Genomic DNA, 25,039 nt, shown 5'->3' on the forward strand with positions numbered 1-25,039 from the left:
ATCCAATGCATCTCCCCAAGAAGATGGGTCCAGATTTGGATCAGAAGGAGAAGGACACAGTGAGGAGAGTCAGCCCCCTTCAGGAGAGAAGCATTTGGGAGACGGGAGCAAGAGGGCGCTGGGCGCACTGACCCAAGCTCCCTGGTAGATCCGTGGCTGGGTGGAGAATGGGTCTTGCTGGCTAAGATGTCAAGGTAGAGAAGTTTGTGGGGCTGCAGAGTGGAGATGCCAATGTGAGAGGTGAGGGGTGTGGAGGGGTGATGGGATCTCAAGGGCGCTGAGCTCCTGGAACGGGGCGGAGAGGCAGCGCCGCGGCCTCCCTGGTGGCCACTACTGTGATGTGGGACGGCCCATGCGGCACAGGGCCAGGCAATAGGATGAATTTGCCCTTTCCTAACTCACCGTGACATTCTAAACTACTCCCATCCCACTTCTCTGAAGGGATTAACATCCGGGAGTGTAGGTATAGTGTATCGTGTTGAATGGGGAAGAGTAGTCAAGGGGTTAAGACCTTATCAAATTTGTGTCTCATTTAAAACGAAGGACTTCGGGGTCTATTCTGCTCCCAAACAACAGAAATTCGGAAGAAAAAACACCAGTACTGGAGCATGGGAGCTCAGTTAAAAGTCATTTAAAAAAAAGAAAACAAAAAAATGAAAGTCATTAAAAAAACAAACAAACAAAAAAGAAATGGAAATTTGAAGTTCCTAGGGCACAGAAATGTTTGCTTGTTTTGTTTTTTTTTTTAAATCAAATCCTCTCATCCCATAAAGGAGGAAATCAAACCCAGAACTGTAAAGAAGCTTGTGCCAAAGAGAATATGGCCTCTAACAGCCGCGCTACAAACCCTGGAATTAGACCTTGTTCTGCTACACAGAGCATCTCCAGTGGGAGATGTTCTCCCTGGGAGGAAAAGATCAGATTGGAACCCCTGGGTCAGGGGTTCAAGAGGAGGCTCAAGGGAGAAATGTCTGGTGGATTCCTGTGTTCTGAATCTTGCTTCCAAGCAAGAACTCCACGTCGATAGCAGATAATTGGTTTAGGGAGTGTGTCTGTGTGTATTTGCACACGTGTGCTTAGTATTTCGACATAGACCCCTGAAGAGTAAAGGAGCAGAGTCTAATCTGCCAGGCAAAGAAACAGTTGAACTTCTGGTTCTGAGGTTTGGACCCGTCACTCCAAGTGTGTGAGCATGGGGAAGAAAACAAGCTTTTCTTTCTTAAGGTCCAGTTCTAGCATTCATCTCTCTTTGCTAAAGAGAGTTTGGAATCACTCGGGCTATTTAGAAAGTCAAACAGTCAGGGGTTGCTTTGTGAGAAGCTCCAACAGGAAAGAACTCAGAAAATCATGAATCATTCAAGGCCCTTGAACAAAGAGTTTATTTTATTAAAATGTATTCTAAATATCTAATGGGAACAAAACAACATTCCTCAATAAAAAATACACACCACAACCCCAGATTCATAAAAATATCAATTGGAACATTTGTATAATGAGAATGTCAAGGCATCATGTCCTTTCATAATAAAACAAGCTGTTTTGCAAGTTACAAGGCATACATCACGCTGGTTGTGCCGTGTGGGTCTTCTCACTCTTCACCGTGTGCTGACAAGTCTCGAGGAGTTCCTGTTTGTCTGATACATGAGTTGGGGTTGGGATCTAATCTTTATTCGGTAAGGATGTGCCTTAAGGACCGTAATTTTTGAAATCATTTGGCTTGTTTGCAGTCAGCAGTATGAATCTCAAGTTGCTACCTTTCTAACTCATCACCAATCCGTGGCCCTTCCGAGTTTCCTCCTTAAAATCAGCGTTCAGTAGATCCGGGAAAGATCAGTGTCTGGACACATTCTGTTGTGAAGAGGACTGTGGCTACTGTCACATCTACTGATCTGATTTTCTTTAAAAAGCTGTCACTATCTCTGTTAAATAGACCGTCGGAACAGGCCTTTCGTTATCAATGCCCACGCCACAGGGCAACTTGTGCGGTGATGTCCATCAAGTATGTTGAGTCTTAAGGCAGATGCTGCAAAGACTTGCGAGCCTGCTTCCTCCAGATGCACCTTTTGTCCTCTCCGTTAAGACCCGCTCACCATCTGCAGGACACAGAAAAAGCACACGTAGCAGTGACGGGGAGCTGGCGGCAGGCTCCGGGTGCACCCTCCCCGCTCACCTCGTTGAACTCCAAGGGGAAGGAAACATTGGAGATGACGCTTTAGAGTTAAAGCTACGAAAGTGTGTGTGTGTGTGTTTTTTTTTTAAACTTTGACTCTGTTTTTGGAACTAAAAGTTTTCAAAGTCTCACATGAAAATTTATGGAGGTTTATTTCAGTGAAAAATGCACCTAAAAATACTTTGCGGCTTATGGAGTTGGAAGGGTACCTAGAACAAGCAGATAGCACTCTTGCTTAACTGGGGGACGAACATGGTACAGACGCGAGGTCCTAGAGCTGAGCTGCATGGCAACAGTATTTAGAACACTCTGCATAAGGATCCTCCCGTACAGATTGTTAAAACAACAACAATGGTGACAAGGAAAACAAGTCTTAACATGGGAAGCGGGGGAAAGAAGATTGCGTTTATCAGGAGTTCCCACTAGATGGCGCACTCTCCACAGGGTCGGGAGGGGGAAAAAAGAAGAAAGAAGGTTTTTTTTTGTTTTTTTTTTTTTAAATTTATAGTTCCTCCTATGATTTACTGCTTTTCCTGGCTGTTTGTTTTTCAAGTTCCATTTCGAATTCCTTTGTACAGAATAAATATAGTCGGTGTTCATGAGAATGGAGCTTTAATCAAAGTTAGAAAGAGTCGTTAATTGCTGATCTTCAGCCTCCTTGAAACAGCTTTTATGGGTTTAGTCCCAGATCAGCTGGGCTCTGAAATGCAGACCAGTTATTCCTAGTCTTCCCTCCTACTGATGAGCGATGCGAGGGACTGTGATGCTGCGTAGTAGCATTTTCAGAAAAGGTCAGATTTTGAATTATAAGCCGAAAGCAGCTGTTGACTCAGAGCGCGTGACCTGTTACTAACCTTGTGTGTTAGTGAAAGGAAACTCTGACTCATCGAGTATTTGAACTTGTGATTGCTGCCTGAGAATACACCTGTCACAGGAGACGCTGTGGCAATGAACTCGCAGGGAGGGTTCAGTTTTTTTTTTTTTTTTTTTTGGCTAAGGATTTATTATGCACATTTAACTTCCTCTGAGAAAGTCTCACATAATTAAAACATAGGTGAGGGTCAATTTACATATTATTTGAGGATGACTCTTCTGGGTTTTGCGATACAGTACAAGATTTATTTGGCCACATAGTTTGGGCAAGCAAATCTTGAAGGCCCTCCCAACACAAAGTTTCAAGATAAGAGGAAAATTGATTTCTACTGGATTCTAAAATTGATTTCTACTGGACTCTATTATTAGTTACCTTTTTAAAAAAAAGATTTTATTTATTTATTTGAGAGAGAGAGAGTGTGAGTGGGAGAGAGAGACGGAGAGATAACGAGCAGGGGGAGAGGGAGAAGCAGACTCTCCGCTTGAGCAGGGAGCCCGATGTGGGGCTTGATTCCAGGACCCAGGGACTATGATCTGAACCAAGGGCAGACGATTAACAGACTGAGCCACCCAGGTACCCCTATTATTAGTTATCTTCGTAGTAATCACCACTGTAGTACATACAGCTTAAGGAGCAGCCCCAGTCATGTTCTAGACCTTGTCCTAGTGTCATCTTCCTTGTGCCTTTGAATTCTCACCTGGGGCTGAGCAGAGGGTACAGGACCGCATCCGCATGGGACAGACCCCGCCATGAAGACACACAGGTCAGCCAGGAGCCAGATTTGAGTCCAAGTCCTACTGACTCTAGACTTAACCCTATCTTGTGTTCAGGGCAGTGTGGCCTATGAATTGGCAAGCGCTGCCTTTGCAACTTTGTGTCAAGGACATCGTTAAGGAAAATACAAGTGAAAGCACAAGGTCAGTGTTTGTGTACATTTTTTTTTTTTTAATTTAAAATAAGTGAAGCAAAACTAACTTAGGACATTGTAGACTTTGTCACCTCTACCTTAGAAAGCAATTTGGGGTTCCTTCTTTGTCAGGTAGCATAATGACAATTTTAAGCCATAAGAGATTGCATTATCCTAGCAGAAGGTTATAATATGGGGAGTGTAGAAAGGGTTGGGTCACCTCTGGGAATGGTCAGGTAAACTCTACTTGTGGGAAGCCAGTAGCACGGAGCCGAGGGCAGGGGCTCCTTCTTTTTATTCTTGAGTGATATGTACGCAGAAGGGGAGAGAGAGGGGAAGACCAAAAAACAAGCAAACAAACCCAAAACCACACGGTTACCAGGCACCAGGCTCTTCCTGTTCAGTGTTCAGAACCCTGTGGGAAAGTATTCTAAATTGGTTTTGATAATAAGTCCGAAGCACGGGTATGTGACTGAGTCAAAGACGTTTAGCTCGTGAGCCCGGTGGACGAAGAGTCGGGGATGTGCGGCCTCCGACGTGCGGCTCCCTGGGAGTCCTGGCGAGCGGCACATGCCCACACGGCCGCGTGTAAGGGAGAAACAAGGGGAGAGGAGGGAGACGGAAGGGTGGCCTGACTCGCGGGGGAAGAAAGGAGCGGTTCCCTCGGGCATGACCACGTCCTCTCCCAGCCTCTGCCCCCCTCTCTCTCCGACGCCGGTTTGTTTGCGCGTTTCCCAGCATGGGGAGGAAGGTCACGCACGCGGCCCCGCTTCCAGGAGCCCTGGAGAGGAAGCTGGAGCTCTCCTTCTCTGCCTCCGAGAGGCCACCCTGGCAGGCCGACCCGGGCCCGGAGTCAAGGGGAAAGGGTGGAGGCCAGAGGCCAGGAGCTGTTTCCCGGCAGAGGCCACGGGGGACCCGGGCACCGGGAAGGAGCCGCGCGAAGCCTGTTCCCTTGACTCTGTGATGCTCCCGCTGCCGTCGGAGGGGGCCGCCCCGTGTCCGGCCCCAGCCGGCAGGAACCCCGGGCGGCGGCACCCCGGGCGGCGGCACCCCGGGCGGCGGCACCCCCGGCGGCGGCACCCCGGGCGGCGGAACCCCGGGCGGCGGCACCCCGGGCGGCGGCAGAGCTCTGCCCCGCGGAGGAGCTGCGAGTTTTCCTAACCAGCTGTTCCCAGCAGCCGCCCCTGTGCAAGACCGTGAGCAGCGCAGACGTACCTCGGGGGCTGCAAGCGAAAACGGTGAGGCTTTGCCATATAATTTCTGCTTTATGCATGTCCCCCCCCCCCCGATAGTTTTGGGGTTTAAAGTTAAAACAAGACTATGAAGGGCAGCCGGATGTCTCAGCTGTTTGAGCATCTGACTCTTGGTTGCCAGTCCGGTCGTGACCTCGGGGTCGTGGGATCAAGGCCCGTGCTGGGCTCAGGGCTCTGCTTGAGGCTCTCTCTCTCCCCCTCCCTCTACCCCTCCCCCGCTTGTGCTCGCTCTCTAAAATGAAATAAATTTTTTAAAAAAAATCTTTAAAAAACCCCAAACATTATGACTCACCAATCCGTAATATTATTAAGTAGCTTGTCTATGGGAATTTTGATGTCTGATTATACCTCAAAAATTCAGATTTCTGCTTGAAGACACTGATGGGTGTTACATGGTGACATATATATATTTTTTTAATTGATGGTACCCTTATGGTTGCCACTGCGATACTTCCAAAACTAACAAAAGCCGTCACTGACTGGACACTTCCCGCAGATCTTTCTCTTTGTCTGCTCCTGATAATTCTGGAAAGTCGTAACCGATTTCCCTGTGTCGCAGATGGGGTGCCTGAGGGCTGTGGTTCCTTGGTCAACCAGCATGGAGCGGAGGTGATATTTGAACTCTGATCTGTTCAGTTCTCCATTAGTTTATAAATAGCTTAGAAATTAATGGGCGCCTGGGTGGCTCAGTGGGTTAAGCCGCTGCCTTCGGCTCAGGTCATGATCCCAGGGTCCTGGGATCGAGCCCTGCATCGGGCTCTCTGCTCAGCAGGGAGCCTGCTTCCTCCCCTCTCTCTCTGCCTGCCTCTCTGCCTACTTGTGATCTCTGTCTGTCAAATATACAAATAATATTCAAATCTTAAAACTATTGGATATGTAAACTTGCATCACAGACAACTTGTAGTGCCTCTACTAGGGCAAGAACATCATTTGCTAAATTCAACTTTATAGTTCTTTTCTCTTCAGATTTTTGACATATTTTGAATCTGACACTTCAGATTTTGACACTTCAGATTTTTTCAGATTTTAGCATGGTCAGAATCTTAAGGGTGCACTCACACGTATGAATAAACATGCATACATTTATGAATAGGCATAAAAACCAACAAGAAGCTACTTGTAAGACTGTATTAAATGTTCCAAGGACAGCAAGTCCCGGACACAGTGCTCAGTAATTACTTATAGTAGTTCACTTAATTCTTTTAGCAGTTCTATGATGTAGATACTGATATTGTTCCTGATTTATCGATAAGCACACTGAGATCTACAGGGTGTGCAACTGCCTAGGGCTGAGTGGAAAGGAATTGGGGACTTCCGACGCTCAGATGCATAGGTCCATCTCCAGAACCCAAGTGATGAACAGCTTACCACTGACCACTGTCTGTCCGTTTGGGGAGAGAGAGACCCAGCCTTAGCACTTAGGAATGGACGGTCTGTTCTGACATAGAAACATTAATTCCGCTGTCTGCACCCTCATAATGTGATGAAAACCTACCTTTTCTCAGCTTAATCAGACTATCACTCTTTTCAGTGATAGTCCTGTTCCTTGAACAGTCCTGTTTCTGTTCCTTGAAATGCCAGTTGGATTGTGTTTACTTTCCCAGTACAAAAAGAAGATACTAATATTCTCACATCTGTGTTCTTTATTTGATTTTATTTATTTACTTTTGAGAGAGAGAAAGAGAAAGGGTGCACTCAGGGGCTCAGAAGAAGCAGGGGTGAGGGTGGGAGAGAGAGAATCCCCTGTGGGCTCCATGCCCAATGCATAGCCTGATGCAGGGCTTAATCTCCTGACCTTGAGATCACAACCCGAGCTGAAATCAAGAGTTGGAAGCTTGACCGACTGAGCCACTCGGGCGCCCCCCATCTTTGTTCTCTAAATGCAATACCATGCGCTGAGCACTCTGATATCCTGTCTCTCCCCCGGCTGGGTCTGGCCTCCCCGCCATCCTGTCTGCACAGGCTTGTTTCCCTGCCCTCTCAACCTCGTGCTTCACACTCATGTCCGATGAGTATTCCGTAAGTACCATTTAGCTATGAAGCCTCCTAGCTCAGACATCTTTCATAGATATTGCTTTTCTGTCCTTTCAAATAAAGTCTTCTCGGTGATCCGAGGAAACAGGGCTGGTGAGGCCATAAGGAATTTGAAGGAAGAGATTGTTAACCTGTTTTTTGAGATTCTCTCTACTCTTGTCTCAGAGTGGAGTCGAGCATCCGTCAAGGGAAGATCGAGTTTTATACTAAAAGAAGAAATAAGCTCCGTCGACATTCGGTGGTTAGTCACCGTGCTTATTTTTCAGTTAAGAAAAAGGAAATCCAGGCGCCTGGGGGGGCTCCGTTGGCCGAGCAGCTGCCTTCAGCTCAGGTCACGGTCTTGGGGTCCCAGGACTGAGTCCCGCATCAGGCTCCCTGCTCAGTGGGGGGGGGGGAGTCTGCTTCTCCCTCTGACCCTCACCCCTGTCACGCTTGCTCGCTCTCATTCTCTCTCTCTCTCAAATAAGTAAATAAAAAAGAAAGAAAGGAAAGGAAATCCACTTTCATATTAGGAGAGTTAAATACTCTGCCCCTTGCTTTCCTAGTCAGTGAATTAAATGTAAAACGTGTAGTAGACGCCTTTCACCGATTCTCCATGGCTCCCGAGTACAACCGTCCTGGAAACCAGGACTGCCTCTGTGACTCGTGCGCTGGTGCAAAGCCAGCCGCCTGGGCTCGTTGGAGGCGGACCCGAGCCTGAACTGACGCGAGTGTGTTTATGATCTTCCTGCACTTCTCGCCTGCTGGGGATGTCCGTACGGTTCCTCCCAGAGTTAGAATATCTGGTGAAGGCGCACGGCCAACCTTATTGGGAATATAAACATTACATTAATTTATTAAAAACTGTGACTAGTAGAGCCTATTTATGTCCACCAGTGTGGGATGATGAGCTGTGACTGGTGTCCTCTGGCGTGTGTCAGGGTGAGACCACGGCCGTGGTGTTTGCCGGGCCCGCCGGGCAAACCCTCCCTGGAAGTGACCCCCATACGTGCCTTCGTGTCTGACACAGACCCCCACTGCCCAGAGCCTCCGTCCCTCCCGACCCCCCGTCGTCTCTCTTGTCTCTGTCTCTCTCCATTTAGGATTATTTCCGCCTCACGCATAAGAATTGTTTCATTGCCTTCTAAATTATGAAGAACTCTGTCAAGACGGCGGCCGGGCGTGGGTCCGGAGGCCATCGCTGCGCCCGCGGGGGTGCTGTCCTCTGCAGGTGTGGCTCTGGCCGGCTGAGGAAGCGTGTGGAGAAGGCCACCGACAGCGCTCACGTGTTTGCTTGCTGACTCCCTGTTATTTCACAGGGACTTGGTCCCCGTCCTGTGTGTGTGAGGGAAAGAATCTGTTTCCTCTTTTCAAACCTACCCTGCGGCGAGCAAACCGCCTCCCACACTCAGGCGTGACCTGCTTCCCAACCACCATGTACGTCGGGCAAAGGGAGCAGGTGTCACGCCATTGCTCCCATCCCTGCTTGACCGTGTTGTCCGCGGCTGGCACCTGGCGGTCCCGTACTAGCCTGCTCTGGGTCAGAGGTGGAGTGACCATCTCCGTGGGACACGTGAGCCCGGGTGGGCCGTCCCTCCCATTCCAGCCACGTCTGCTCTGGGCTGGCATCCCCCCTCACTGAGTCGGTGACCACGCCGTGTAAAATCTCTCTTATCGGTGCTTTCCACGCGGACTCTCCCCAGAGGTCTTCCCAGTGCCCTTTGTAGTTCGCAGGAAGCCTGGGACAGCCACAGCCTGGTGGAAGGCAAGATGCTGTTCCTTGTCCGGCTGATGGAACCACATTGCCGAAATCAATACGCGCGCGGAACGGTTAGCAAAATCCCACACCGAGGTGGCCTCTGAAGTCTCATCCTGCCCTTGCTGACATTCAGGGGGGTTGTGCGCTCGCAAGGGGGTGCCTGTGTTTCGCACGTGGTGAACGGTCAGTGACAAAGCACTCTTACCAGACGCCCCCTCCCTGCCCCGGCGGTGGGGGCGATCCTGCAGGCTGCTGTGCCTGCCCTTGCTCCCCTGCGAAGGGGCGGCCTCCGCGGGACAGTGCACACGTGTGGCCTGGGGGGGCTGCCGCAGGAGCCCGCAGAGCAGGGCCAGCCCTCGCCAGTGTGCTGGGAGGACCCGTGACAGTGTCCTGTGTGAGTACCTGAAGGAGTCACTGCTTTGCAAGAGCTTACATGAGAACTTTGGCTCCCTCAGAAGGGCTGGGACCTCGGGAAGTCGTCTCCCCCCGTCTGTGTGTGTGACCTGCAAGTGGGTTGGCCTTGTCTCGGACGTGTTTCAGTTGTGAAATTTAGGTGCATCTTTTGACAGTCGGCACAGCCTTTGGAAGAAGGGAGGGTGATTGAGAGCAGGTGTGGAGGGGAGGGGTGCAGGGGGCCGGCCCCGAGGGGCTGCCGTTCCCACCAGCGACAGAAGGGGCCGCTCCACTGCCCCCCCCCCCTTACAGCAGGGAGAGCAGAGCGTGTCGTGTTACAACCTAAGACAGAACCTAAACACTCTGGAAAACTTCCGTCTCACATTTTCCCTGGGGCAGAAAATCAATTTGAATGCTTCAAATGCTTTGTCATTCTGTATCGGTTAGAGTCAGAAAAAAAGATTCCTTCAAGTCAAAAAGCCTGCATTTATTTAATCACCGGAGGTGATGACCTCGTAGGATTTGGGAACGCGAGCTCGGTCAGCGATCGGGGTCTCCTCCAGCGGATTGCGCGAGGGTCCAGGCAGGTGTGCGCCCGGCCTACGGCGGGGTGGGGTTTAACGGGGACCGTGATGTGGATGCTTGCGTGGGCCCCTGTGAAAGCACGTGCGCGTGTGTGTGAGTGTGCGTGCAAATCTGACGCTACATTCTGGGCGCAGACAGGAAGGGGCTCTTTGAAGCGAGTGCTGCTCCTTCTGCAAAGCCCCCACCGAGCCAGCAGCACATGGGACGGACGATTAAAACCACGACTGACCCCACACTCGCGTGTGCTGAGAACCTGACACGTGTCTTCTCACTCCTCCCACGGCGCAGCCGGACACAAGACAACACGGATGGGATCATCCCGTGTCCCGTGGCTTTGCCCAGGCCTCCCTTAAATAACGTTTCTGCCTTTCAAACGCTGATCTCCAAATAGCAGGTGAGCAGTTTCAGGCAGGAGCTGAAGAAGAGCCACGCGCGGTTTGCAGCCCCCCGAGGGACGCCGTCTGGCGCATCAGCAGCGGCCGGAGCCCCCCAGGGCACCGACGACCATTGTCCCTCTTCCTGGTACGACTGGGGTATGGTGAGGTCGGACAGGTGCCGACAGGAGACAGAAGCTTGACCTCTGGCCAGTCCCTCTCCCTGGGCCCCCAAAGGCTCCCCTCGTCCCCACCCCTCCCCTCCCCTCGCCCTCTCCGCCTACCCCTGACCTTGCCGCGCTCCCGCACCAGCCCCTTTCCTTCCCACTCCTCCCGTCCACCCACCCTCTCCCCTCCGTGTCCTCCCCCTCCACCCCTGCCCTCCCCACAGCCCACCCACTGGGCCTGCTTCACGCCCCCCTCCACCCACTCTCCCCCTCTCTGCACCCGCACCCCACCGCTGTCCCCCCACCATGCTCCCGAGCCTCCCCACTTTCGCTTCCTCTTCTGCTCACCCACATCCCTGCCCCTCTGCCCTCTTAGTCCCGCTCTCCTGCAGATTCAGAATTTTCAGGATTCAGGCCAAGCACATCGGGCCTTGTGTTCTGCTTGTCTGGGGACTCCGCCGGGGCAGGACTTTCTGCGAACCGCAGCATGCGTGGACGCGCAGAGCCTTGAGTCCTGGTATGTTACAGGACTGACCCCCAAGCTGGTCCTTCCCGGCCTGCAGCTGGAGACAGCTCGGGACCGAGGTGTGGGCCTTGACCTGCGAGCTGTTACGTGACAGTGACATTTTCTTAGCTTTGTTCAGACCGTGGTGTCTCTTCTGGGTGCGCTCTCGGCAGCACGAGGCCTCCCCACACAGCGACTGCACCTTCTTCGGCCAGCGGTCAAGGCCTGCGTTGCCGTCCGGGAACCAGCGTCTTAAAACATGTGCCCTGGGACGAACACATGAAGCAAATGGTTGCAGGAAGGTGCATCTGCGAGGCCCCCTGAGCCCTGGGCGATCTGCCGCACTCTCCAACCGAGCATGACCCGGTCTGGGCTTCTGGGGAGTCCCCTGAAGACCTCTGCACCCCCTTCCCCCGGCAACCCCAGGCTTCCGTGCCCCTGCCCGAAGCTCCCTGAGCCGCCTGGATGCCTTTCTTCCCTGATGCTGACGACCCCTCAGGCCGGTTCTGTTCCCCAGGCCCCGCACGGCTGCTGCCCGGGGCAGTCCCGCCACCAGCCCCCCAACCTCCGTTTCGAGGTGCCTGACCCCCACGACACCCGCAGTGTGACCTGTAGGTCCAGCTGGGAAGACGGAGGCAGCCGGCGTCCTACCTGGACCAAGCTCTGTGTATAGAAACCCAGAGGTTACGGGTGTGTTTCATCAAAGGTTCTGACCTGACGGCCCTAAATGACCAGTGGCAGGCGGCAGGAAGGCTCGCTTCCCCCAGGATCCCGTAAGAAGGCGCTCGCTGACAGAGTTCAGGAACAAAGAGACCTCAGTGTCAGAGCAGATAACTGCAGCCAGCTCCGAAAATAAACACCCCGAGAGCCGAGAGCCGCGCTGGAAAGCCCCAGGTTGTGGGAAATGAACCCAAACAGGGAGAGACATGACATCACTCTGGACGCCTTTATGTGGAGCCCAAGCAGTGTTTCTGGGGACAAGCATACGTAGCCCAGAGCGGACACGCGTGTACTCAGACCCTCCTCTGTGCCGAGAGCTCTTCCAGTCTGTGCCAATTTACCAGCGCCCGAGACAGGCGTCCGCGCCTCTTGGAGCCCAGGTTCCCACAGAGGGACCCGCGAGGAGCGGTGGGGGCCGCGGGCGGGTGCTCGGTGCTGCGGAAGGAGGCAGGCGGGCCGCGCGGACCGGGACAGGGAGTGCGGGGTCCGGGGTGCGGGGGAGGTTCCGGGGGGGCCGCTGAGCCGGCCGGGGTCAGCGAGCTGTCCAAGCTCCAGAAGTTAGCCAAGGTGGAGTCGGAAGAAGAACGACCTGGAAGGAAGGGGGGGCGGCCGGAGCAAACCGGGGATGGGGCGGTGCGGAGCCTCCAGGAGCCGCGGGAGCCTCCGTGGCCGAGGGAGGGGCCAGGGGACGGGAAGGGAGGTCAGCGCGCACAGGGACCGGAGCAGACAGGGCCGCGGGGCCGTCCGTGGGCTGCTGCCCCGAGGGAAGAAGGGCTCTGACTGCTGCCCTGAGGCCTGGTCACCTACGGGGACAAAGGGGCTCTGGGAGGATGGGCGCCCCCGCCCCCCGGCGAGACCCGGCGAGACCCGGCATGGGTGCGTGTCGCTGGGCCATCCCGACGCGGCCCCCCGTGTGCCACGCCCCCGATTTCACACCTTCTGCCCTGAGTGCAGGTTGCTGGGCGGTGGTCAGTGCCTGAGTCTGCTCCAATGCACGGGTCCAGCCCCGCGGGGTTCCGGCTTGCGTGTTCCTGTTCCCTCCTCTTAGCAAGTAGGGACGGCTCAGGTCTGTGCTCTGACCGTGACCTCTCTATCCTTGACTCCCGGCGGCTAGGAAAGCTCATGTGTGTCCAGCAAGGGGGTTGGAGTCCTGGGGTCTCCAGGCCGCGCTGAATGAAGGGCACAGGTCGTCCTTCTGGAGGCTTAGCCGAGCATCAGCCCCAGGGTCCTCCGAGGGCAGGGACGGGGAGCGCAGGACGAGTGGGGCCCATGCTTCATTCTGGAATGCCAGCGCTCCCACGGCTTTTCGGGGGCACCTTCTCAGGGCTTCGACTCACCTTTAAACCCGTGAAGCTCTTGCAGGGTGTTTGTTTTCAGGAATTACAACGCAGCAAAGGGAGAATGGGCTGGAGAGTTGCACCAGGGGTAAACCGTTTGCCAGCCGGGGGCGCGCCACAGGTTGTGGGCGGCTCTCAGAACCTGCGGGGTTGACCTTCGCTCGGCCCCCTCCCACGCCTGTCAGTGGGCCAGTCCCCGCCGTGCCCCCTTCCCGCACAGCAGACCCGGCTCCCTCTCCTTATCTTCCCACTACAGTCCGTCTTGGTGCCCAGCCTCGCCTACCTGAAGCTCTTCAAGCCTTCCTTTCCGGCTTCCTCGCGCCCACTGGCCCTACCATGCCCCCCCCCCCACCTGGCTCTGCGGTCAGGTGCTCTTTCTAAAGTAGAAGTCACATCCTCCTGCCCCCCCTGCTTAAAGGCCCAGCAAGCAAAGCGGGCCTCCATCTCTTGGCCTCCCCTGCAGGGCCTCTCGTGGGTCCCTGCTGCCGTGGGTGGGCCGTGGCAGCTGCCATGGCTGGAAGCCCACACACACACAGCCGCCCACCCAGATGGCTCAAGCCTCGGTCCTCCTTGTCGCCTCGGCCTGCACTCTGGCAGCGCCCGGTCGGGCTCTTCCAAGCTGAAATGGGAAGAGGCGTCCCAGCGGCCTCCGGAACAGAGAGCAGGGAGCCCAAGAGACCCGCCACCCAGAGGCTTCAGGCAGCCGGTCCCAGGAGACTCAGGTCTCCCCCCGTCTTTCCCTCACTCGTTCAAAAGGAAGCGTCGTCTCTGGGCCCCAGGAGGTGCTCGTCTGCGAGGTGGCAGGGAAGGACACGGTCACTCCTCGGAGGCCGCTCAGAGCGCTCAAAATCCAGGCCATCGGCAGGTGCCTTCTCAGGGCCAGTGTGAGGAGTGTGGAGAACATCTATCTGACTGAGGGCTCCAGGGGCCGGTGAGGAGGCTGTGCGGCTGCGGGGGGCGGGAAGCAGGAGCTGTGAGCCCGCAGATGGACGCAAGGAGCCCAGGAGGGCGACGGCATCGGGAACGGAGAGGCAGACATGCCGGCTGAGGGGGAAGGTTTGTGGGGTCACGCGGGACCGTGGGACAGGTGTCTGGAGACCAACAGCCATGCAGAAGAGAAACAGGAGTTGTGTTTTCTAATGTGCTTTCTGGAGAGAAGCAGCAACTGTTCCACAAACGCATGCTGTTGGGGGCCCACTTCACACGGGTCCCTCCCGTCCCTGGAGAGCACAGGCCGCACGGGGACGCCTGACGTTTGGCGGAAATAGCAGTGGCCTTCCTAAGTGAGGACAGAGGGATGATGAGTTATATTTGCATTTTAGCATCTTTCCCTCTCGTGCCTTCCTTTGGAGAGTGGCAGGAGAACTCTGTCTGATTTCACAATGTCTCACACCCCTTGGGGACTTTCCAGAGATTCTGGGATCGTGGGACCGAGTATGGCCCGGGTGCTGGAACTCACTGCTGCGGGATTCGGACACGCTCAAACGAGACCATCGTCTCCGGGGTCAGGTGCTGCACCAACCTTCCCAGGCTCCCCGAGAGCCTAAATAAAGGCTGAGCTTGTTGAGTTGATTCTCAGATAAGACCTTCTGGCCTGGAAATGTATTTATGTTTCACAAAATTCGTGACGGTTTGCAAATTTCCCTCTGAGACTAGGTAAAGTCAGGCAGGGCAAACACTTTGCTGTGTGGAAACGAACCCAAAGGACGGCAGGAACGCTTCTCAGGGCCATGGTGGGAACGTGCTGGACACATCACAAAAATTAAACCCAACCTGCGTCCTTGGGGCTACCCCACAAGGCTACCTTCCCTGCCACTTTCACTGATAAGGACGTGAAGAGAAAGCAGAGAATGCTGAGTTCTGGAATGTCCGAAGGCAAGACCTCCGTCCAGCTCAGAACCCAGCGAGCTCTCGATGCTGTGCCGTCTTTCCCCATCAAGTTCTTTCCACCAGACACACTTGCGTGCGGGGCAGTGGCCAGGGCTTGCCCAGGAGGGGCTGTCTCTGAAACAGCTGTGCGAGATTTCCAGAACTTTCCATCCTCCTATGTCTGTCGTTTTAGAAAGCCCCACTGTCGTCCTCTGGCCCATCTCTTCTCGGCTGTGTTTGGCGGCAGCTCTTCCAGACAAGCATGGCGAGCTCGCCTTCCAGGCTGCCCCTCTCCCCAGTCTTGGGGGGAGGCCTGCCAAGGAGACAGGGACGAGAAGCTTGTGAAATAGAGGGAATGAGGAACGTGAGGACAGCATAGGACCAACCTGGAGGAGAGGGAAGAGAGGAGGGCAAAGGGCAAAGGGGCCCGTGCGAGTGCCGACCCTCCCTCAGATGCCGCATCGGTGATGGCAGGGACGTAGTTACCGAGAGCAAACTGTGTTGTTATAGGATCATACCATGTACTATAAAACATGCCATTTTCTATACGAATGTTACATAAAGTGCTATATATATTATTTCATACCCTATATTATTAAAATATCTAATCCCATGTCTTTTATGCCTGAGCAGCCGTGTGGCATTCGTCTAGAAGTAGGGAAAGTTTAGTATTTGGAAGGTCACCTTGAGTAGATGTTAACGTGTGTGAGAAAAACTTGTGATACATAGAAAGTCTTGAATATATAAATGCTTGAAAGGAAGAATAGAGTCGTTTGTTGGGTAATAGGAGGGTGTGAGGGCAGATCTGTAGATTGAAGTTAATGTGAGGGCCCACGCACAAAGCAGTGCCATAAAATAAAATTCATAGAAAGTGAACGGGCCTGAAGCTGCATTTGCTTTTGAGTTTAAATTGCCTGAAAGTAAAATAAAAAGCAAAGATATATCAGGGAAGCAAATGATAGCTTTTCACATCAATACTGTGTTTTAGACACTTACTAGAAAAATCAATCATATCTAAAAATAAACTCAAAATGGATTAAACACCTAAATATGAGACCTGAAACCATAAAAATCCTAGAAGAGTGCAGAGGCAGTCTTCTCTCTCACATCAGCTGTGGTAACATTTTTCCAGACATGTCTCCTGAGGCAAGGAACATAAAAGCAAAAAGAAGATACTGGGACTTCATCAAAATAAAAAGTTTCTGCAAAACGAAGGAAACAATCCACAAAGCCAGCAGGCAGCCTACTGAATGGGAGAAGATACTTGCAAATGGCATACCCGATAAAAGGTTAGTATCCAAAATATATAAAGAACTCATTCAACTCAACACCAAAAACCAAATAATTCCATTAAAAATGGGCAGAAGACACAAACAGACATTTCTCCTTCCCCAAAGGAGATGGCCACCAGACACATGAAAAGATGCTCAACATCACTCATCATCAGGGAAATGCAGATGAAAAGTACACGAGATACACGTCACATCTGTCGGAATGGCTAGAATCAAAAACCCAAGAAAAAATAAGTGTTGAGAGAATGTGGAGAAAAAGAAACTCTCGTGCTCTGTTGCTGGGAATGCGAACTGGTCCAGCCACTGTGGAAAATAGTATGGAGTTTCCTCAAAAAATTAAAAATTGAACTACCCCACAATCCAAGAAGTATACTACTGGGTATTTACCCTAAAAATACAAAAACGCTAATTCAAAGGAATACATGTACCTCTGTCCATTGCAGCGTTATCTACGAAAGTCAAATTGTGGAAGCAGCCCAAGTGTCCCTCAATAGATGAAGAGATAAAAAGTAGTGTGTGTGTGTGTGTGTGTGCGCGCGCGCGCACGCACACACATATACACACACATACAATGGAATATTAGTCAGCCATAGAAAAGAATGAAATCTTTCCATTTGCAACAACACGGATAGAGCTAGAGAGTATAATGCTAACTGAAGTAAGTCAGTCAGATACTGTATGATTCTCATGTGGGGAATTTAGGAAACAATGAGTGAAGGGAAAAAAAGAGAGAGAGGAACCAAAAAACAGACTCAACTATAGAGAGCAAACTGCTGCTTACCAGAGGGGAGGTAAGTTGGTGGGGGTGGGGGACAGAGGTTAAGGAGTGCACTTACCATCATGAAATAAATAATAAATAAATAAATAAAGATTTTAATCATCTCTTAGGCCATACAGTAAAGGTAAATAAGGTCCCAAATTAAGAAGATGTACAGGGCATATCCTTTGTATGCAATGGAATAAAATTAGAAACTAAATCCAGAAGTGAAGGCAAATGAAAACATCACATTGACCCCTGGTGCTAGAAACCAGGGTATGAATAGCCACAAAGGTGGTGACACTAAATGAATAAGAATCCTTCATGCAAATATGAAACTGATTCTCGGAGAAATGAAAAGTCAAGCGAGATGAATAACCACAAAAAAACCAGGACAACACAGAAGGAGTCACACGCAGGAAATTCCTAAGCATGTACCTCCAAACCTTCAAGGCACAGAAAATTGTTTAAATCCTTGCAAAAATTAAAGAATGAAAGAACTCCCCTGTTCCTTTTTCAGAAGACAGCATATTCAGAAGAGAAACCCCAGAGTTGCAGTAAACCTACAGAAAGATGTGCATTCTCACAAGTAATTAAGGAAATGCAAATGGAAAGCATAGTTAGATACCATTTCAAGGGGCGCCTGGGTGGCTCAGTGGGTTAAGCCGCTGCCTTCGGCTCAGGTCATGATCCCAGGGTCCTGGGATCGAGTCCCGCATCGGGCTCTCCGCTGAGCGGAGAGCCTGCTTTCCTCTCTCTCTCTCTCTCTCTCTCTCTGCCTGCCTCTCTGCCTACTTGTGATCTCTCTCTGTCAAATAAATAAATAAAATTTAAAAAAAAAAAAAGAAAGAAAAAGATACCATTTCAAAATGAGAACATTGGCAACAATAAGAAGAATCAGGTAACACAAAGAGCTAGCCACTCACACCCTCCTGATGAGAGTTTAAACCAGTAAAACCAATTTGATGAACCGTTTTGTAATAGATGGTAAAGGTGGACATGTACACAGCCGATCATCATAGGTTGATACAAATCACAGGGGCCGTTGGCAGTATCTGGACACATTTTTGATGGTCACACTTGGGGACATTGCTACTGGCATCTTCTGAGGAGAGGCCCTATGTTCCACAGGATGGCCCCACAATGAAGAATTAAGAGACAAAAAAAGGAACCCAAGTATATGTAGGAATAGATCTTATATCTCTACAGTTGAGTTTACAAAGCGATTTGCTGAATGGTGTAAGGTAAGTCACATTTATATAATGCTAAGTAATAGCATTATATAGTTCATACATTTTATAGAGGTATACGTTTATAATTCAAAAAATTAAGATAGGGTGAAAAGAGAGACAAAAAATTGGTCATGTTTATTTCATCTGATAAGGAGATAAAATAATGTGTCCACGTGGGGATGTTACAAATTTCTGTGAAATTGGTGGAAAATAATGATCTGAAGTAAATAAGTCACAAAGTTGCTTTTTTCACATTGGAGGGTGATGCATTTTCTGTCTCTGTATTCTTCTTTTAAAACTATTCTCGTTGTCAAAAATTTATGGAAAAATTAAAAATCCAGCATATCTACGTTGGTAACACATCGAAAGATATGCCTGTACAAGAAAAGCATAGACAGTTATCTGACTTGTAGATAGAGAGGCACAAATAAAACATTAGCAAATACGGTCCATTAAAAGAGACTCAGTAATCCATATCAGGAACCTTAATTATTAGTATATATCACATCAATAAAAAAAAAAAAAGAGAGAAATCAGTTGGCCATTTTAGAAGGTGCCAAAAGACAATGACAGTCAACTCCAAATCTGTTTTTTTTGTTTTTGTTTTAAACATTTTATTTCTTTATTTGAAAGAGAGCATGAGCTGTGGGAGAGGGAGAGCAGAGGGAGAGGCAGAGGCAGACTTTCTGTCAAGCAGTGAGCTGGACACGGGGCTCGATCCCAGGACCCCGAGATCATGACCTGAGCCGAAGGCAGATGCTTAACCCACTGAGCCACCCAGGTGCTCCTTTGTTTTTGTTTTGAAACGAATTACTGGGATATACACCTTGTTGGTATTAATCTGTGGAGCGTGAGGCCTTTTTGTTTGTTTGTTTGTTCAAGATTTTGCTTATGCCAGAGAAAGAGAGAAAGCAGGGTAGGAGCAGAGGGAGAGGCACAATCCGACTCTGCACGGAGCCCAGAGCCCAACATAGGACTTGATCTCCTGACCCCAAGTTCACGAACTGTGCCGAGGCCGAGAGCCGGCTGCTCCACCGCTGAGCCACCCAAGCTCCCCCCAAAATCTGTTTTGTATAGTAGTGAAAGGAATCTTTCACGTGAACATACACACACAAAAAATTATCTTAAGTGGACATCACGTTTCATTGTGGAGTAGATTCAGACATTTGTAAGCGTTGTTAAAGGAAGGAAATAGAAAACAATAAACATTATCAAGAAGGATTAGACAAAATCACCATTATTTATACCTCAGATGACTGTCCACCTGGAAAATCTAATCCATCAATGGTGAAGTATTTTTTAATAGTATATTTCAGTAAAGTTTTGAATTACAAAACAAAGTGTGAAAAAATCAGATGACATGTATGCCAGCCATAACCACTCAGACCAATGGAGACGCTACCGTCCTTGAACGGTGCTCTCAAGTAGGAAATGCCGGTGCCCGGGACGGACCTAACGTCTGCAAGCAAAACGCAATCATTGAGAGCAGGGATTTCTGGCTCCCAGTGCCTCACTGTTTTCCCTGTTTTATGGACTGGAATTACTAAGATTCAGGGTTTTCCTGGTGGAAAAAATTCTAAAGCCTAAAGCCATCGCTCTCAGGCATTCAGCCTGCCTGTGGAAGTGGCGTATCCGTATGTCTGGCTTCTCCAGTCCAAGCCAACCTGCGACCTGTTCCCACCTGGTCTTCTGTGCTCCAGTAGGAGCATGTGCCGTGAACCTGCTCAGACGCACTCAATGAGTAGAAGAATCAAAGAACTTCCTTCCTTTGGCATGGATTCTCCTCCACCTAGAAGACCTTTCCGTTCCAGACATTCATTACTCTAAGAGTCCTTTGAAGCTTTCCCTGAGGTCTGCTTCTGTCCTTCGTGGTCGCGGGGGGGTGACCTTCCCATCTTCCCACCTGCAGGGGCTGCGTGCACACCTCTGCTGTGGGACCCTCATGACCCAGGTGCTGTTTCTGTACGTGGCTGTCTTCATTCAGAGAGCCAGTACCCGAGGACTGGAGACCATGACCTAGTCAGCTTGATGCCCTAGACCTTGGCACCATTGGTAGCAGATAGGAGTCGCGGGATAAAATGGATAAATCAATACGCACGGCGTATGTGGGAGCCCATGTGCGCGTGTGTGTCTAGATTTCTAGTTTTGCTACAGTGATTATGCATATGAATTTCATTTCACTTATTCTATTTGAGACTTTCACTTGTAAATCATCAGATGCATTTATTTTACCAAACTTGAAAAACTATTTGAAGTTTGAGAAATTATTGGCCATCATCCCTGCCAATGTTTCCTCTTTCTCTTTTTTTTTTTTTTTTTTTTTTTTTGTCCCTTTTCTTTTTTTCTGGAACTCGTTTCGATGCCTGCTGTCCCTTCTCTGTTTCCTCTCCCAGCTTCTCTTTTATATTTTCCATCTCGGTCTATCGGTGGTTCATTCTGGACCAATTTTCTACAGCTTTCTTAGAGTTTACTAACCCATTTTTGAGCCATGATGAATGTGATGTTTAACGCATGCATTGCATTGTCATTTCAATGATCTTTTTTCCATTTCTAGGAGTCCTTTGTTCTTTTTCACATCTGCTTTTTCTTAAATATTATTCCTGTTCTCATCTCATATCATATTTCCAGTTCTTTTCGTTGTTTTAATCAGGCTCATTATACGGTACAGAACCAGTCGTTGCATTATCTGAAGGATTCAAGATTCTACTAGTGCCATTTATTATGTCTGCCCAAAGGGGATTATTTCTCTGTGTCTTTGTCCTTTGGGGTGTGATTTGGTGTCCTGCAGTGGCGAGGTGGGGACAATCTTGAGTAGCCTGAATGGAGGGTTAGCCCTATGCAGACATTTGTCCTCCCTCTGCTTTGGTGAAATGTTCCAGGAGTCTGACCAGCCTCCTGGTCCATTTTTATGGGACCATTTTTATGTTAATTCTTTAGTTAAATATCCTAAGGACCCCTGGAGTCTAAATTTAACCCTCTAAAACCAAAGGAAGCTTGGCTATGATTATGATTTCTCTGAGGGGAGACATTTGTCCACCCAGAATCCTCCCAGATAAATTTCCTTGTGGCCTGTCTGTCTGTAGGCTGACACTGTATGGTGTTTCTCCTGCTGAGCTAAGAGCCCTGTGATCGTCTGGCTTTATGCAGTTTCTAGGGTCACCCAAGTGTTCTCCTTCCCCCAGGCGGACCTTCGCCCTTTGGTTAATAGAACACATCAGAGTTCCCATTAACCGGGAGACTTAGATCACAGTCCCCCACTCTGGGTGGCCTGGGGACTGTTCCTTACACAGTGGGATTCAGCAATCCCTTTGAAAGGCGTGGTCCATGGGGTCCCACAGGTTTACAAAGCAAGGTCGTCATCTTCACAATTGATACATTTCCTGATTAAAGAAACGAAGAGATTCTGTTTCTCTTCACTATAAATCCAGAGTTAATAGTGGTCTTAGGCTATTTTGAGGTACATCAGCTGCCTGTCTTTGTAAATGAGATCCCGTTAGAGTGTGTGCACACGCACGTGTGTGTGCATGTGTGCCTAATTAAGCATCTCTACATCCACTCGGCACAAGGTTGTTGCTAAGTCTGGTTACAGCTAGATATTGTGACAAGTCCTAAACACTCCTGTATTTACTTGGGGAATATTACTGGAGAGCTAATCTAGAGCCGTAGCTTTTAGATAGATTAGCTTAATCTAACCCGCTTATCTGGAATAATACACCCAGGATGCCAGCATCAATGGAAGATACTGGGTGATAATTACACATGGTGACACCATGCTATTGTTGATGACCTGTTGGGTCATGCGTAGTATAGCATGTGCGCAATGTGTGTGCGATGTGTGTGTATGTGTGAGAGAGAGAGAGGGGGGGGAGGGATAGCCAGGTACAAAATGGTTTGCCCTAGACATACCCGCAATATCTCACCTGTTTGAGTATTTCCTGGTACACAGAATATCAGGCAATGATGACTGATTTTAATTCTCAGTTGTCTCTTACACCAAATGCATAGCTTCTTAGAACAGCCCACACGTTGTACCTATAAACCCTCACCATGACTTTACTGCCAGCTGATAGTCTCTGCAAAATAAATTAATAATAAAAAGAGATCTTAGGGGCGCCTGGGTGGCTCAGTGGGTTAAAGCCTCTGCCTTCAGCTCAGGTCATGATCCCAGGGTCCTGGGATCAAGCCCCACATCGGGCTCTCTGCTCAGCAGGGAACCTGCTTCCCTTCCTCTCTCTCTACCTGCCTCTCTGCCTACTTGTGATCTCTGTCAAATAAAGAAATAAAATCTTAAAAAAGAGAGAGAGATCTAAACCCTGTGAGCGGCAGGGGACAGCTACAAGTGGCCGGAGGGTTGAGGTGACAAGATTCTGATAGCGCACTGAGCTTCTCTTCACTGGGAATCCTTTAAGAGTAACATGAACCTGGGGGTTGGGCCTGGATGGCCCAGTACACTGCTTCGACTTGATGTTCGGAAGAAAGTTTCCTCGTCATATGTTTGGCTAAACTTGGGCCACCTGCCCGTCACATTTCTGGGATGGGGACAGTGGGCTGGAAGCACTTAGCATCCTGGGAAAAGAAGCTCTGGCTGGACAAGCCTGCTGATGGTTCTCGGTGAATGGTTCCAGTGGGCTCTGCGGCAGGAAGCCCATTTCCAGTAAGAAGCAGCCAGGAAGGGGAGGTCACTGGGAGTCGGCACAGGGGTCGGACCCAGGGATGGACTGAAACCTCGCCCTCCACTTGAATCCCCGTTCCCTGTCCCTCCCTGTTCAGAAAGAGTCCAGGGGAGAAGCGTCCTGCCAGGTGTGATAGAATGACCTTGAAAAGATGAGCTACGAACATGCAGGAATAGGCCAGGAGACAGACATCGGTGACCATTTGTTCTTTTGTCTTCTTAAAGAATGTTCTCCCAACATCGGTTCATGGAGAGGAATGTCCTTTCCTTCTGGTATCAGTAGGAAAAGCTCACTGCGGCAAAGGAAGTTCAAATTAATTCGGATTTGACATTGTCACGTTTTACTACTTTGGTTTCTACAAGCACATTCCCCTCCTGGTTGCAAAGAAAATTAATTTTTTTTTAATTAACTATGAATATTTTGAAAGATCTAGAAGTCGCTTTAATTATGCAAACTGATGACCCTCTATTTTATGACTTAATTGGCCTGAATCCACCATGTTTTGAGTTTCTGCTTGGCCCAGTTCTGTGCCTCCCCAAAACCCCAGAGAGCCCAACGGGTCTGCCTTTTGTGGAAGGCACTTTATTGATTAGAGATTGGGTTTTTAATTCTAATTTATTGTTTCAAACAGTAACTCTGTTACTTGATTATCATTTCTCTGTCTTGCTGTCATTATCATTACAGACGCATTTCCTCTACGTGTCTGTATTACTTCTGAGTTCACCTCCCTTAGACAGGGATTTGCGTGATGTTTTAAGAATCCCCCAGATCGCAAAGCCTCTTAGACAATATGCTGATGAGAGTGAGTGCACTTACAGAATTGTTAACATGTTTTTCTATGAGTCATGGAAATGCATGTCTAGGGTTCCTGATGAAGCCAGTGGGTTGAAACAGGCACCGGCATTTTAGTATTTAAAAAAAAAAAAAAAAAAAAGACCTTTTAAAATATCAGTTTGCTTTCTCAGAATTAATAATTAGATATTCGGTGTTATACTATATATTAGTATTCCATGTAATATATAATAGAGTGAGTTCTCATACTACTATAATTTTGTCTTAACACGTCTGTCTCCTCTAGAATAAATATTGTGTCTCATTCGTCTTTGAACCCTCAGTGAGCACAAGTCCTGCCACATGTAGAAACTCAGTATTTCTAAGTGAAACCTCCCTATCTTATATTAGCAGTTGATTAAAAAAAAAAAGAAACAAAAAACAAACAAACACAAATGTGACATGCCTTCTATCATGAACATACAGTTTGTTCAAATCTGTCTTTACACAGCTCTGCGAGTCACTCAGTGTGGACCTAGTATGACATGGTCAGGTCTCTTGGAACCATTTTCAGAGTCTTTATTTTTGTTTAAAAGCTTCCCTATTCAAGAGTAAGGAGAGTGTGGGTACCCTGCTTTATTGAGGCCTGGGGCCCGTGTGGGGAAGCACGGTTGGCATTAAATTAAGCATTTTGAGATACAGTGAAGGAATTGATCAACAAAGGACACTTGCTTTATTTGCTATGAGGATAAGAATGTTCATCCAACGAAAGAAATGAATATTCTGGCCCCAAAGAGGAAAAATACGGAAACATGTTTGTGAGTCCTGGTGATTCAAACGTGAACATGATATTCTTGGCCCCCTCACCTGGCTACAGTGTTTCCTTCAGTATCTGCTTTACCAACAAGAATGGTATTTACTAGGCTCCTATCGTAACATGGGGCAGTTGCTGAAATGGGAAATAACGAACATAGGAAACCCTACAAAAACTTTCCAGATCTAGAACCTGATACAGATGTAGTACAGGTGTTTAAATGTAAGATTGGGCACCTTCTAAGTGCCCTACATTATCTGACATTTCAGAAGGGATCTTGTAAAAAGAAAAATTAATAAAATGGTTCTTGTTTTTTTCTTTGGCCAAGATGTGTGATTGATTCCATTCAGTAGATATTTTCGGTTTCAGCAGGAAGAGATTTTCTATGTGAAAAGGGAAATCCGAGGCAATGGAAAAGGGCATTTGGAGTGGCCCATGTTAGGATTCCAGCAGCATGAACTCTGAGCCCAGGTATCCAACAGAAAGCCCAGCCCAGGATCCAGTGTAGTCCTGGCTGCCTTTCTTTCTCTGGGGTAGGCCTGCTCTGGGTCTCTGTTCCCTCCCCCGTGACCCC

The 25,039-nt window shown here is 49.4% G+C and overlaps 1 protein-coding gene across 1 annotated transcript in view; it reads left to right on the forward strand.

The window, feature by feature from the left end:
* Positions 1-25,039, forward strand: part of MYO16 (myosin XVI) — a 432,663-nt gene that overhangs the window by 177,822 nt on the left and 229,802 nt on the right. The gene's annotated exons all lie outside the window — the stretch shown is intronic.

The sequence above is a fragment of the Neovison vison genome, chromosome 5 (genome assembly GCF_020171115.1).
Source record: "Neovison vison isolate M4711 chromosome 5, ASM_NN_V1, whole genome shotgun sequence".
Taxonomy (NCBI): domain Eukaryota; kingdom Metazoa; phylum Chordata; class Mammalia; order Carnivora; family Mustelidae; genus Neogale; species Neogale vison.